Source organism: Galleria mellonella, unplaced genomic scaffold, assembly GCF_026898425.1.
Source record: "Galleria mellonella isolate WM207_F2 unplaced genomic scaffold, CSIRO_AGI_GalMel_v1 utg173, whole genome shotgun sequence".
Lineage (NCBI taxonomy): Eukaryota > Metazoa > Arthropoda > Insecta > Lepidoptera > Pyralidae > Galleria > Galleria mellonella.
In genome coordinates, this window is record NW_026442016.1 from 5416486 (window position 1) to 5431919 (window position 15434).

General features: G+C 30.2%; 1 protein-coding gene across 2 annotated transcripts in view; it reads left to right on the forward strand.

The window, feature by feature from the left end:
• Positions 1–1597: 1597 nt before the first annotated feature.
• The window catches only part of LOC113515685 (poly(rC)-binding protein 3), a 213219-nt gene continuing 199382 nt past the window's right edge, over positions 1598–15434 (forward strand). The window contains exon 1 of one of the 2 annotated variants that reach the window (XM_052893433.1): positions 1598–1994. The gene's annotated coding sequence lies outside the window, so the exon portion shown is untranslated. The remainder of the gene's footprint in view (positions 1995–15434) is intronic. The other variant, XM_052893434.1, reaches the window with a different exon arrangement.

Consider the following 15434-nt stretch of genomic DNA (forward strand, 5'->3'; position numbering starts at 1 on the left):
TATCCATGTTGTTATAGAAATAGACGCCCATTGTATGTTTTCTCATGTAACCTTAACGACAAACTCGTTCTAATATCAAACTGTAATATGCTGTAACATTGAAATGTCTATTGAATATTTTTTTTAAGTTCTAGAATCGTGAATGTGATAAATGGGACGACAAACATTAATGATTAGAATGACATTAGATTTTTATTATTTATTATCAATAATTAACAAAATTAATAATTAGGTATTATTATGGCGTTATAATATCTCTTATATAAAATACGATATAATCTATGTCATATACATATATGTATTTTTTTATTTTCATTTATTATTTTTAAACAATAAAACTAAATCAACATTTCAATTTCACCCACATACATATGATGACCTTTAATGGTTTGACATATATGTTAATTAAACAATCAATATATATGTCAAAACATTAAAAACAAAGCAAATATCAATCTACTAATATAATAAAATAAGAGTATAATAAAATTAATTAGGTTGTGACTAATGTAATCAAATACAAGCACATTGAAACATTGTGGAAAAAAGAACACGTAGTTGAATGTTTCGATGCTGCTCGAATGTTTACACACAGTTCGTTCCACCGGCAACTTCCGCTGATGTGAGCTTAAATATTTCCCTCCAAAGCCTTTAGGTACATGGTGGCTATTCACGCCAGAAAGTACTAAAATTATGTTTGTGTTCATTCCTAGTGTTTGATGACCTTTATAGTCTAGTGACAATATACGTTGCTGGTTATAAATCGAGCTCCCGGGTTTGATTTTGCAATGGGCTATTTTAAAAGCTAGTTCAGTCGATAAACTTGTTTTAGCTACATTTTAACACAGGGAATTTTTTATGTTTAGTTCATAGCTTTCAGAGATTAATATTTCCGGCATAAAATTAAATTTATTTTATTATAACTATGCTCATGCATTGCTAAAAATATGCGGACCCCTGCCGAACACTTTATAAAAAGTGGTAAAATTACCACAGAAGTAAATAAAAAATAATCATTATATGTACTTATTTTTTAGTGCATCGTGACGCTTAATTAGATACTCATTATCTTTTATCAATTCAAATATAACATAAAATATGCGTAAAAATTATAAAATGGAAGCATGTATGATATTGATGCTCATTCTAAAAGCTTATTCGAAGGATGTGAAAATTTTAGAGTGCACAATACAAGTAGTCCGTAACATTGCATAATATGGCGCGTGTTCAGCCAAAGTATTCGTTATGGTATTTGCTACACCTAGCTAACAGGGCATACGTTTTTCGATATGACGCCGAACGTCAGGTGTTCATCTCGTGACCTATATAATTAAAGTCTATTTTAAGATAAGAGCGTTAAGTTTCAAATGGGTTTGTGCGGGACAATGCTATTTGAGTCGTTCTCGAATTGCGGGCAAGTGAGCCCTCCCTCTATACGAGAGCGTTGCCAACAGCGGAGAGTACTTGAGACTCTGGCGAACAGATCCGAACGGCGATATTCGCGGGATACGGGGTTTTCTCGCTGCATCCCTTTTGCACACGGGAGCAGTGTGCGGTGCTAGGCGGGCGGGAGGCGACCGGCGGCCGGCGCCCGGCGTCACTCACGTCGTCTCGGTCTCCTGGCTCGTGTGTCCGAACCTCTCCTCTCCGCGACGTACGATTACTCCGAACCCTAGCGGTACTAACTTGAGCGTACCGCGTCTCACGCGATTGTCATAAACATATCCCAATTTTTCGTGTAAAATACCCTTGACCTATTCTTCTAAATGAGTATTATTATTAGTAGATAAGTAGTAACTGGATTTAAATTTTTCTCTCATTGTTAGTGTCTGTAAGAACTAGTATTAAGACTTAACGCGTGGTTGACCGGATTAAAGAACTTTGAAGGTCGTCGGTGCGTATAAGGGATTGTCTGGATTGCGGCGATAGTGTGAAGTGCCAGAAGGCGTCCACACTAAGCTGACGGTCCTACATCTACATCTGTCAAGTTGTAGGTGAGTAGTTGTTCCAGTTGCTTTGTTTTTTAAATTTCTCCATTGTTTTAAGTGCTCTACAATCTTCTTTTTCTGAAGGTTCGAAAGATGTGTTTGCTAAACAAACAGAGGGCGGCGACGTTTATTTATATGAGCTTTATTTTATTTTTTCTACGATTTAAATTGTAGATTTGTTTGGTTTATTATTTATTGTTATTTTTAATAAATTGTTGGGTTTGTATTGTGAATTTAATTTTTGTATTTTATACAGTAGATAAAAATAGAGACTTAACTTCTATATGTATAATAATATACATTAGTTATAATTTTAAATATTCTTATACTCGTAATACAATATCTTGATGATTTTAATTAGCTATACAATTAATTACTAATATAGTTTACTGAAGAGTTATCTTCAGACAACTGTACCTGCATCTATTATTAATCTTTGCTAAAAATATCTATGAACAGTTTACTTCCTATAAGTTTTGTTTTATTAACAATTTTTTAATTAAAATTTTAAATTGGATTAATATAATAGGAGATATATTTTAATTAATGATTCAAGAGCTCATACAAAATATAATAAACAGTAGCTAAATTAAAATTGCATTAACTCTCATTATGCGATTGCTACTACCATAATAAAGGCTTTGTTAATTACCTTTTGGGTTAACAAGGGATGAGAGATTGGGAGAGTTTTCCATTATATAGGTTGCATATGTTTCATTTCAAACAAGACATTCATTGCATTAATGTAACTGGCACTTAATAAAAATAATGTAGCTACAAACTGTTACAATATTTTGCAATAAAAATTAAATTGCAAGTTTAAGAAACTAAAAAGTAAAATATATCTCTGGGAATTTTAGATGTTTTGCACACACAATTTTTAAATTTCTTATGTACTATTTTGGTATAGAATCTTAAAACTCCCATTAATATTATAAACCTGAAAGTTTCTAAAGATGTTTCTGAAATAAGGTTAACTGGCTGAATGATTTAAATATAATAAAATATGCTACATAGATGGATCATATCGTAGTATGCTATATAATTATTTCACATATTTTATTTGCCGTGTAGTCTCGGCATAGAATATGCCCTCCCTTTCCTTTTCATGGGTGATATCCCTCTTAAAACATCTTCAAAGCCTAACTGTGGTTGCCAATCTGCCTACCAAGCGTAGAAACTACTGGCAAAAACCTCCAAGGGAGAGGATTATGTGCAGCAGTGGGCAATTAAAGGCTGATATGATGATATATGTTATTTATAGTACAAACGATAAACAAAATGAAAACAAATGTTTCTATATATTTTTTTTTATACAACTTAGAATGGTAAACACTTTGACGGCCCACCTGATGGAAAGTGGTAACTGTCGCCTATAGACAAGCAGTACCATGGACATAACAGAGTATACTGTTACGCCCATGATACCCCCCATGCGTTGCCATTCCTGAGGACTCAGATGTTATTCCTCTGTATCCTGTAAATTCACACCATATCCCATCTTTCGAACTGAAACACAGCTATGCAAACACAACTGCTTCACAGTAGAAACACGAATGGGACAGAGGTACCCAAGCAATCGACTTTTGCAATTCTGTCACAAACTATTCCCGCCAAATTGTACTTTCTCGCATTTGCTTTACCTCATTGATAGTCAAAATATGAGGTGTTTTGTTTCTTGTAATGTTTCAGAAACAAAGTACACATCACATTAGGTAGAGTAGATTTGTCATAGGATCTTTGCGGGACTTCAGAACATACTCGGAAAATAGCATGTAAGTATCTCTTTTCGTTTCCTTTTTCTGCGGTGAGCGCAAACTTTATTATTGACAACTGTTTAAAAGTAAAATTATAACAAGTTAGTATATATTATTCCATAAAACAGAAGCGATTTCAGTCGGAAATATCTCACAGATATCTTATAATGACTTATTTCGCGGGTACGTTACATCTTACTAAGATAATAAAACTTGTTACTAAATGATTTCTGTATATGGGATAGATTTATGAACAATTAATATTAGTTCTTAATAAGACCAGTTAATACCAACACAATAATATTTAGAAATTTTGTCTGTGTGTCTATATGTATGTTCGTTTCGGCATTATACAAAAGCTGCTTTGCATTAAATTAGATTAGGTTTTCACAATTGTATTCCTGAAGGTCTAACATAAAATTTGGTGTATGCCTTACCTTATTATCCCATCTATAAGTAATTAAAAAAATTATCGGAACCATAAAAAATTACAAATGTAGGGTAGTGTACGATAACAGCCACATTAGTTAAAAATAACTGCGTCATGGCTGTCAATTTGTATTCTATTTTTATTATTTTTTTAATATTCAAATCATTACTATGTAGGACCCGGTATAGAATAGGTCACTTCTTTTTCCCTGTGGATGTCGTAGGCGACTAAGAGAGTTTATTGTGGAGGGATGGGTAACAACGTCATCTTAAAATATCATCAAAAGCTAACCCAACCAAGCGTGGCAATTACTGGCAAAACTTCTCCTTATGGGGGATCTTCCTATGTTCAGCAGTGAATAGTTAATAGCTGATACAACAAATTCATGCATACAAAGCAACGGACAAAAAACTAGTTGTAAATACTACCAGAGGGAGACTTTGTACAAAAGTCATTTTCTTGGGCATCTCTGTCCCATTTGTGTTTCTAGCGCGAGGCTGTGTTTGGTTTGAAGTGTAGGTTATGGCAGGGAATTTACAGGATACAGAGTAATAATATCTGAGTCCTCAGGAATGACGATCATGGGCGAAACAGTATACTCTGTTATGTTCATGGTACTGTTCATGTCTATAGGCGGCGGTTACCACTTTCCATCAGGTGGATCATCAGTTTGTTTGCCATTTTAAGTTGCATATTGCGTGTTTACATTATAGATTTTGTGTGACAACGAGCAGCTTTTTGATTCACAAAGAAAAACTACAGCTTAACGATTTACGCCATGAATAAAAAAAAAGATAAAAACGAGAACAATTAATATCGATTGCAAAAATAATTGTGGATACCAATTTAGAATCGGCGGCGTAATCGCGTAATAAAATCACAATAAAATTTACTTGAAAGAATTAAGAACTTACTTGGTTTAGAAGTTGTTTAAAAATAATAACAGCAAACCATATCTATATGAAGAATATCTAATGCTTTTTAGTATAGTTAAAGTAGTTAAGTATAAGAAATAAATTTTAATATAAAGTATATTATTTAAGATCATATTTCACAAATCACACGGTAGAATCATAAAAAAATGGCTATTCCAAAATGCTTGTAATTGCGAATAAGTTCACATGAATAAAACGTATTATATTCTAAAATAACGACTGCAGTTGTTGTAAACTAGTTATTTTGATTTGAAAACTATATTACTGGAGAGATTTTGATAAAGTTTCTGTCTATAAGTATATATATTCAGATGTAAAAAAATACAATTGCGAACTTCCTTCTATTTGAAATTGATTCAAAATATAAAATAATTTTAAATGGAAAGTATAAAATTAAAAGAACACTCACTGAATTCTAAAATTGCTAAACAGATTTCAATGACATTTTTATTACGATAAGGAAAAATTGGCCAAGTGCGTGTCTGACTCACGGGCCGAGGGTTCGGCACAAATTAAAATGGATTTTTTTGTAATTTTTCGCTTTACTTCTGTTGTATAATATTAAAATCCTGCCAAATTTTATAATTCTAGGTCAACGGAAAGTAGCAATTAGGTTTTAATTCCCTTTATATAATTAAAGTTGATTTAGAAGTTTAACTTCATCACAGATTCAGAGGATTGCAGACATGAGTATTTGATATTAATTTTAGCTTGATACATTTATATGTTCTTGAGAAAAAGAGTTTTGGCAGACGGATAAAAAAAGACGGACAAAAATGTGATTCGTTTCCCGTTTTCCCTTTTGAGAGATGGAACTCTAAAAATAAACCCGGTAGGAGGTGATAGGAGGCAAAACGATATTTTCCGGCCAGCTAGTTATAATTAAAAAAAATAATTAAATAATATAAATAAATAATAAAACTCATATTATTATGACCATGTTAAGTAGAATTTGTACTATTTGTACTTAAAAATATTTTTTTATAAATACTTATACGTAGTAATTATGTTATACATAGATATGTCCCAGAAAAAACAAACATGTAATAGTCACTATTTATTATTTTTTGAGGTGGAAAATCTATTTTTTTTAATTGTTAAAAAAAAAAAACATTATTCAGCTTTTTAAAATAAAAATAAAAAATCGTATACATAACAATAGGTATACATAATATAATATTACTATTCACTAGCATTTCAAGTTAGTAAATTATATATGTATTCAAGCATATCTTTAAATGAAGTCGGTTGAAACTAAACGCGTTTGTCTGTGTATGTGGTATTTTTATTATAGTCGTGTTGGGAATGAAAAATACCAAACTGGTAATTTATATCTTAGACATATATATTTTATATTTATAAACTGTTTTGAATCTTATAAAAAATTTTTACGACATTTGTGGAGCTGTGGTCAAACACACTACCTCACCTTTAGATGTTTGCGGTTTCAATCTCCGCATAATAGTACAAACTATGAGGATATGATATGATATCAGTCATTAACTGTCAACTGCTGAATTTAAGCGTCCACCTCGGGTGGTTATGCCAGTAGTTGCTACGACTGACAGGCGAATTTGCAACCGTAGTTAGGCTTTGGTGATCTTTTAAGAGGAACGTTGCAGCTCCTCCTTCGACCTGTAAATTTCCTATTAAGACTTTTATGCTTCTTACGGGACCACACGGTATATTAACAATACTGTTATGAATCGGTATGTCTGTTTATTGATATAGCTCTCAGCTGTAGTACTTACAGTATATGTTGTGTTATTTCTTTCTATCGAATTGTGAAGTTATAAAATTTCAATGCGTAGTCTTACTCCACTCTCAGAATGAAACAACATTTGAGTTGTCAGCCAGGCTAAAATTATTTCTGTAAATAAAATAAATACATTGCAAACTTTCTCCTTTTAGGACCTTTATGGGTTAAATTATGTACGCTCGGGGGCGTAAAAATTGAGACATATTTTACTATTGGGACCCCGGGAGTTATTGTGGTTTAGCAGCCACCAAGTGCCAGCGTCGAGCTATTCATATTTTATACTCCATTACATAGTAGAATTGTATTCAATAGAAGCCTGTGACCGTAACTTTGGTGGAACATTATTTGATACAATCTATTACCAGGCAGGAGAAAAATTATAAGGTCATGACATAGGTTTTTCTTACATAAGGGAATGGTTGAACCGGAGGGCTACGCAGTACGTTTATGCCAGGTATTTTTCATAACATTTTCGTAGGTGCCCTTTTATCTTTCGTCTTAATAAATACCGCTTATATGAATTTTATGATAAGAATATCGTTGGAGATTTATTTATTATGTTTAAGATAAACTGGAAGGAAAAATATCAGACATATAAAAGCTTGCTGACTTTTATTTTGATGAATTCTTCCACCTTTGTGTTTTATTAAACGTTGTAGGAAAATTTAGAATATTTCCAAAAATATAATGGCAGAGAATTTATTATTTGTTTTTAATACCTGCCGAATTTAATAAACAATTTTAGTATAGAATTTTTAAATAAATTAGTAACTTAAAAATAAAGTATGATTTATGTATTTATATTTTTTAATAAATAAATATTATACATATTTTTATATTTTTTGTCACCCTACGTTGCGTTAGCCTCAGCGAGATCAATTCTTTTTATTCTTTATCAGTTATCGACTTAAATAAAAGAAAGAAAAAGTACATAAGAATATGTAACTTTTACCTTTAATTGTTTATAGATATATTTAAAACGCTATCAAATTCAATACCCCTATAAGATATGAATTAAAAAATCATTCGTATCTTGGGTTTAGTATTCAATCCATCTATTTTAGGTGAGCACATCTTTCATAGTATATATAAACAACAAATCAAAAACAGGTCATAAATAAATATGAGAATAAACATAAGAGGTAAATACACTAGGTTTCAATATGATTAGTCCATTATTTGTATCGAAAATCGAAATGTGAGAGTCATGTACCTACTCAACAAGGAAACAGTAGTACACAATGAATAGATCGAAATCATATACTATTGTTTTATGTTACTAACGTACCTAATGATCTAGATGATGGTCAAAATCATAGATATATTACGTTACTGACGTTCTGAAATGATAATAATGATTAATACTTGACTGTTGTATCTGAAATGTTATACTAATTGGAATATATTATTACCTCATAAACAATGATGATGATAATAAAATAATGATATTGATTTTTGCGTTCATATCTCGAACTATGGATGCCAATATTTAAAATTCTCTCCGTATTAGAGACCATCTCCAACATCTTTCACCATGTACCATTTTTAGCGTTTCACTTTCAATTAATCAAAGTTTGGAATATTAAGTAAGTCTATAAAGAACTAAAAGAAAATAAATATGTTGACATTAGAAGTTAATATTAATAAATATCGCTCAGTTTAATTACATTGAAAAATTCATTTAGTAATGGATGGTATGGTACATACTTCTGCAAAATCAAAACAATTGAATATGTTTGTATTATTTTGGGCGATTTAATTATTACTAGCTTTTACTCGCGACGAGATATGCTAATTAACTGAAATAATAAGTAGCTTATATTCATATTGAATCAAATACTACATATAATATATATTAAATTTCATGACGATCTCTTGACTGAGTGAGATACTAAGACATAAAAATTAAACTCATTTTTAAATTTATATTATTAGCAAGGGTATATATACATGGGAAGAGACCTGTATTATATAAAAAAAGATATATAAATTGTATTTCATAAAATAAACGACTTTAATTAGGGCAAAAACAAGTTATTTTGATTTAAAAATAGAACTACTGAACCGATTTTGATAAAATTTTTATGGGATCAATTTGTAATTACATATATTAATTAAAAGAAAGGAATTGTTCATAATAGTTTACAATTGACGGAGTTATAAGGTAAAAAACATTAAAAAAACATAGAACCTAAATAAAGAATCTCGAATAAAGAAAGTTGTTTGAAAACATATATTATTCTTAATTGTTATGATTTATGTTAATGTGTTGTACACATTATTGTAATTATAAGTACCCATTAGGTACATAAAAAAAAGTGCTCACGTATTTCTATAAAATGTCAATAGTACAAGATCTACTTGCTAGATGGCGCTGTATGGTATATCTATAAAGTATATATTATTTATTTATAATGTTTTTGTCGGTGTAAATACGACAGATAAATTTAGAAAGTTTAGTTAAGGAATTTAGTAGTTACGGATCAACATCATATCTGTAAGATCCTAAATTACCTACATATCTGTAATTTAATAATTAGACTATTAGTAGATAAGATATTACGCATTTCACAGAATTCTCTGGAAATGCGAAGTAGGTACATTCGGTCTGTTTCACATATTCGTAAGTACAACAACCGGATCCAATTTTCAATTGTGTTTATGAATTGTTATAGTATTGGGTAACTATAACTGAAAACAATATGTAGTTTACCTGCAAAACTAAATTAATACGTCTATATTTAAACTGGTATTGATATTTTACGTAATACAACTAGTAGCTGTACTCTGCGGTTACGCTCGTCTAAACCAGTATGTACTCATAAAGTATCCTATGTTCTTAGTTGGGACTAAACATGTACTAAAATTCATTCAAATCATTCCAAAAAATACCTGAAATGGTAACAAATATCCATCTATAATATTTGTAGGATTTATATTTATTATGGAATAACTTTTACATAACCTAAACTCTGAATTGTACTGGTTAGATCCATTGAATTCTCTGAATAACAAAAGTTAATTCCGCAGCTAGGGTTGATAAACGCCCATTAAATATCCCCTTTTAAAGGATTTAGTGTTGTTTTAGATAGCTATTTATTATATATTTATAGATATAGTTACGTATTAGTACAGAGATAAGAAAAGTGCTATGTAATAAATTTATGCAAGTACATTACAATTTTTTTTTCTTTATTCAGCAATTTAAGAATCGTAAGATTTTTGTAATATATCTTTTTTCTAATTATTAGTTTGATTATCTTATATTATTTTTAAGCAAATTTAAAAAGGAGAAGTTTTTTAATTTGATGACATTTTTGTGTATTTTTTAAAACTGATTTTAATAATTATTTTCGCAATCGATAAAATTTATTTTATATTAATTTAATCACAAACGATTTAACTGTTTTTTGTTTTTTTTATTTTTTTTTTATACAACTTCTTAGAATGGCAAACAAGTTGACGGCCCACCTGATGGAAAGTGGTAACCGTCGCCTATAGACATGAGCAGTACCATGGACATAACAAAGTATACTGTTTCGCCCATGATACCCCCCATGCGTTGCCATTCCTGAGGACTCAGGCGTTATTCCTCTGTACCCAGTAAATTCACTCAAATTGTTGTGGAAGAACATCTGATTTTATACTCTATACATTGCTCACTGTAGCTACAGGATTATCTATATTGTGCTACAAAAAAAAAACTACTAATTCTCATCGCTTTACGTATTTAATCTGTTAACGTAATTTAGGCTCTTAAAATTGTATTCTAATCTTTGCGTACACACATAATATTTAAGAAGTATCTAATTAATTGTATTAATGATATGAGGATCTAATATATATATTCTTTATTGCACAAAAACATACAGTAACAACAATAAGTTAATAACAATGTTAGCAAAGGCGAACTTATCTCTAAAAGAGATTTCTTCCAGTCAACCTAACGCAGTGGCATAGGAAGTAGTGAGTGGGCAGTAGTAGTGCAAGACAGAAATTTAAATAAATATTTACATAAATTATAAATAATTATATATATATACACACATACATTCACATATATACATACATACACATACACATATATATACATATACACATACACATACATATACACACATACATACAATCCTACTTTGTAATAAAAAACGCTTGCAGATTTTTCTAATATTCAATGTTATTAACGCAATTAGGTATATAATTTTTATTAACATTTCTTATTTAATTATAATTAAAAACTATATTAAGTCTTTGAATGCTGCAGCGCTGTCAGCTGAGGATGCAGCCTTTAACTTGAAATGTCATGGCTCGAATAACTGGTATTACAGGTACAGAGAAACTCAGTACTGCGAAATGAAAGCCGCTATGGACGTTTGCTTAGATTAGTTTTTACTGGACAATAACTGCAGTAGTTGCGTAGGTACAGATAGCATACATATAATAATATTGTAATAATTTATTTACTAAAGTAAGATCGTAAATGTGTCAGATAATCAGTGTCTCAGTTATACTTTAGTGATGTTTTAGGGGGACGCTGTTGCTCATCCCTCGATCATTACGAAGTGTTTATTAAGTTCTATCCGTTTTTTTTTCATGAGAAAATAAAGCTTCAAAATATTTTTTTTCATAGATTACATATTAAGTATATGCTTATGAATATGAATACAGATATGAAAGTATCTAATTAATATACAATTATAATATAATTAGAGATCTTGATTGAAATGCCGTAAAGTTCTATCGCATTTAAGTTGAAAGTGCACCATAAAATAACTTTATTACTTTCACATCATAAAGTTTCCGATGCAATGCATTTTATATTGATAGTTTAAGTATCTTGCTTGATACTGCGACCGTAACGCAGGGTTCTGTGAAACGTAATTGAATACGGAGGAAATAAATTCACTGAACACTTAAAATTAATTGACCTAATTTAGTAATACATAAGTTTTAATCTTAACAAACAAATAAAATATAAAAACACCATTGTTTTTGATTAATGTGGATAAAGAATTAAAATAAAACATCTCGGTATGAGTATAAGTAGTACAGACATAATTATTACTTTGAAAAAAAAAATAGTTTTAATTGTAATAAAACATCGTTAAATTTACTTTAATCGTAATAAAACATCGTTAAATGACGAGATAAGTTATATATACATTAGACTTAATAAAAATTTAGAATTGTATATCTACAAGTAGTATGTCTTTAGCACCAAACAGTTTTTATATAAAACAGCAGTTTCAATCATCAGTGCTTGCTATTAGTGTTTTGTTGATCTATATTGCTCTATTTGTAGCTGATAAATTATTCTACTATTATTATTATAAAAGTAATATGGGACTAATGTCGCCAATTCTAAACAATATTGGCATAGAATTGCCAACATATTGCTAAATAAAATATAGAAAAAAAACATATTTTTCTATATTATATCAAATCGAAATAGGAATATATATATATATAAAATATATTTATTGTAGAATAAATCTTCATAGAAGATTTTTCAATTGTGATCACACAAAAATAAAAAAATACTTGGATACATTTCGTACCCATGTCATCGTCAATAATAGATAATATTACGGCACGTGCACAAATTCAATATGAGATAAAAGTATTCTATGTTGTACCCTGTTGCCTTAAATAGTTAAAAATGGATAGAGACCCTTACCCAATTTCATGGCGATCGGTTGAACGGTAGAGTCGTTAAAATGTAACAGAATAAAATAACAGAAATGAAATACCAACTCAGAATGCATACAACAATAGTTTTGGAGTTTTATTTTGCTGACAAACATAATTATTATGCTCTATTAAGTATTTTCTATATAAATTTAAATCATTGTTATTCTCGTAACAATATTTATATACAAAAATTGGTGACGATAAATAATTTTGTATGAACTTCATGATCAAGTTTGTATCAAGAATAAACTCAAATTTATAATATCATTTCGGATGAAATTGAAAACCAACCTATTATGTTTGTTTACCTTCGAGCTTTACTAACCCACCGTCGTATTCACGGTACCGAACACAGACATAAATATAGATAGACGACACAAGTGCCTCAGTTCATATGCAAACAAACGTGTCACGATTAAAATAATTGCGTGATGTTATAAAAGACATTTATAGCCAACCTTCCGTAATAAATGCCTTCAAACATTCCGCCTGTCTATTCCGTAAACTTTTATGGAGTATATGAATTCAAATTCAAATCATCTTTATTTAAATAGACTTGTTTACAAGCAGTTTTAAATCGTCATTTTTTTAATCTACTGCAGGATGCCATAACAAGGGTCTATAGAAACAGGGTGCAATTTAAAATAAAGGAAACTCATTATAAATTTATAAAATTAAAATAATTTTTAAATTACATTTTTGCAGCCAGTACGTAACAGTAAATGTAGCTTTTGTATATTATAGTGTCAACAACCTGATAGGTCTTAGCTGTCTTCCCGAACAGGTTCCCGGCGATATGCGACAGCAACGACGGCGTACATAATCCTAGTGGGGGCCTATTCTTGCTGTCAAGATATTATGTCGAATAAGCCCGATGAATTATGATCACACATAAATATTATGCTCAGTTTCACTTAAAGCCCAAATGTATTAATTTAATGTTTCTCTCTGTATTATGTAAACTGCAGTCTGTTGGTGTTACTTATTATGTTGCCAGTATCACATAAGTTTCTATTATTAGGCGCGTTTATGATTTACTGCATTACGGCATGGCACGATTTTATTGTGACGGTACAAATATGACGATGCCAAAAGAGTTTACAAAATATGAATATTAATTTTTTATGTCACGATAGGTAGGTATACAAAATGTACTCGTAGTTATTGAAAAATCTCACTGTACCTATTGAATATAAAGTCTGGGCCATCGAAATCATTCTGCATATTGGAGATAAAAACGCGATTGAAAATTATCGTTTTTCCGCGTGGTTAGGGCGAATATTGCATTTTGCTTCAATGATGTATTGTTAACAATATTTTAAATAATTTTGCGACTCTCGATGTATGGTACTGATTTTAAATAGTTACCGAACATGACTATATTTTTTTCTTGTAAGCACTTATCTGTGTATACTATAGATTACCAGAGGGAGACTTTGTACAAAAGTCGATTGCTTGGGTACCTCTGTCCCATTCTTGTTTCTACCGTGAAGCAGTTGTGTTTTCATGGCTGTGTTTCGGTTTGAAAGGTGGGATATGGCGTGAATTTACAGGGTACAGAGGAATAACATCTGAGTCCTCAGGAATGGCAACGCATGGGGGGGTATCATGGGCGAAACAGTACACTCTGTTATGTTCATGGTACTGCTCATGTCTATAGGCGACGGTTACCACTTTCCATCAGGTGGGCCGTCAGCTTGTTTGCCATTCTAAGTTGTATAAAAAAATAAAAAAAAAAATAATAATACTCGTAGCAATAGTATTTTTATATTTCATTGAAATGGAATCTTCCTAAGTAGGTATATTTCTAGGTTGCATACCTAGAAATATACATATATATATATATATATATATATATATATATATATATATATAAATTTTACAAAATTTGTAGGTATTTAATCAACACGGGGGCGATCTCTTACAATTATATAAATAATCATCGATTATTTATATAATTGTAAGAGTTTATTAAATATATATTTAGTATTGGCAATGATATTTCGTAAATTACGAGTATCTAATAAAAATATGAGTTAAAAATGTTTAATAAAGATAAATAGTATTTGTCTTTGTTCTGTTAAATAAAATAAAAAAAAGTTTCTTTTTATTTCACCAGTGTTAGGTATTTTCACGGTCCTATAAGAGTATAAAAGAAAATAAAATAAGCTTATGAGAAAAAGATCATTCCACGTAAGAAAATAAATATGTACCGTTCAAGATTTCGCATGATGTGACCGCGATTTCCCAATGATTTTTCCGCCGCCGTATCCCTTGCCTCTCTTGGTATTTTCGTCAGTTGTCAATCTGCTACGCGTGACTGGCTCGCTCTCTTTCGGACGAGCCCCACTGTTCGCGCTTCACTGCTGTGGCCGGATCGAATTTACCCTAAAACGGTACCGATATAGAAAAACAATCTCTATATAAATATTATCGTTACCTACGTTGAACACATTCAAAGGGGAATCTATTGTTACTTTTATTTTATTTAAAATACTTTTGAGAATTTCTTTTGTTGTTGAATATAACGAACAAAAACTCATTGAATTTAAGAGGTAGTGAAGTAGATACGTATCTATATACCTATAAAAATGTTATTTAAATAGTCTTCATTTATTATTATATAAAATTAACAAACAAGGTTGTAAATATATTAACTTTTGTACCCATAATTTTCTTATTAATATAGTGGTATTCAAATTTTTATTTGACAAAGATTCCCTTTTAATTATTAAATACATGAAGTATTTCACGGAACTCTAAAGAAATCTGCGAAGAAAATAATGCGTAATGAAAATAATACGATAATTAAAATTTTTCCATTAATTTTATTAGTATTTCGTCATTATAATACCAATTTTATTTACAAACACT